Below are 1,727 nucleotides of genomic sequence, written 5' to 3' on the forward strand. Positions count from 1 at the left end.
GAAAGCAGGTATAGTAATGCATTGTTAGTAAACTGTGAACTGGACCAGCTATTGTTCAGAAGCAGGAAAGAGAGGCTTGGAACAGAATATTCTCACCAATGCTGCTACTGACTCTTCCTCACCTTTGGAAACTTCACTCAGGAAATCTCTTCTAAAGGTCTCTTCATGTTCTCTTACAAGATAACAGCTAACTCTCATAGTTTTACAGACTCTTCACAGATGACAGTTAACTCCTCAGTCTCAATCTCACAAAATGTCAGTTAAAATTTTCATAGCCTTCTCACAGATGATAATTAATTCTCAGTCTTTGCTCAGGAAATTGTATTTTAAATTTAGTTCTTTTTACCATCCCAGTTAACTATCAGTTTCCTCAAGATTCTGTTTCCTCTTTAAGAAATTGTAACAGTATTCATAGTCTCTCTGGAGAAGGCTATCAAAGTCAGTGCTGCAGACATATGATTAAGTGTAAAATACATACAAAGTAAAAACAAGGTATTTCAGGACAGAAGGGGGAGGAGGCATGAGCAGTTTACATAGGGAGAGATGGTTAGGATGAGCTTTGCAGGAAATAACGAACTCTAAGAATCAGATTTAAGGACGGAGTACGTTACAGACATGTGAGTTAGCCTGTGCAAAGACAGAGAAATGAATATCATATACAGAAAACAGCTAGAAGGTCTGTTTGGCCAGATTGTAAAGTGTTGCATTCAGGAATAATGTATAGTAAGCCTAGAAAGGTAGATTGGGGTCAGATTATGAAGGATTTTAAATGCCAAACAGAGCAGTTGGTATTTGGTAAGAGGGAGCCACTGGAGTTCATTGAATAGTGGAGTCTGTTCAGCATAGGAGTAATCTATATTTTAGGTGTCCTCACTTAGTGAACAGCAAGGAGGACGCTCATCATAAAAATCATATATAACTTGAAGATTAAGTAAGCTGGTCATTTATTAGAGATGAAGGATAACTTATCTACAGTTTATAGATGAAAATGGTATTTATGTAGCATCAAGAAATCACGAGGAAAGACCCAGTGTGTTGCGTGGACCCTCTAGGAAGGGTTTGGGAGGACACAGACAAGAGTCTCACAGGATGAAGGCATGGATGAATTGCAATCTGCATTATGGGAGATGGTAACCATATCAATAAGAACACGGATCCACTGATATCTAGGAGCATTGTAAAAAGGGAAATGGGAACCTAACTATGGATAAATCTTTGTCTCTGAAAAGCAGTACAGTTAACTCCAGAAAATAATCTTCTAGTAGGATGGAACGTCCCTAGGCTTATTACTTAGTAGGAGAGAATGAGTATACAATACCACCTGAAAGGAAGCCGATAAACAACTTCATCATTTTTGTTCACAGCACACAATGCCAGGGTTGTTGTTTGTCTTAAAGGAGGCTGTAAATTTTCCCACAAAATAATTTGCAAATAATGTTTGTTTAATGCTTTCTTCCCATTCAAGAACAAATACATACATACATATATGTGTGTGTGTGTGTGTGTGTGTGTGTGTGTGTATATATATATATATGTAAAACTACAGGTCATGAAACAGGAGCCCATTTGCCCTATGGAGCTTCCATTCTGTTCTAGGGTCCTATGATTGGTTTTTAGGCACAAGAGATACCACATGTAGGAATGAGAGGAGGGAGACCCTTTTTCCTTCTCTTTTTGTTATTTAGATAATCTGCCCCTTTCCCTAAAATGTCTAGCAAAGAAAACCT

The sequence above is a fragment of the Petaurus breviceps genome, unplaced genomic scaffold, assembly GCF_028583685.1.
Source record: "Petaurus breviceps papuanus isolate PSGF00001 unplaced genomic scaffold, PetGlider_PUasm1.0 90667, whole genome shotgun sequence".
Taxonomy (NCBI): Eukaryota; Metazoa; Chordata; class Mammalia; order Diprotodontia; family Petauridae; genus Petaurus; species Petaurus breviceps.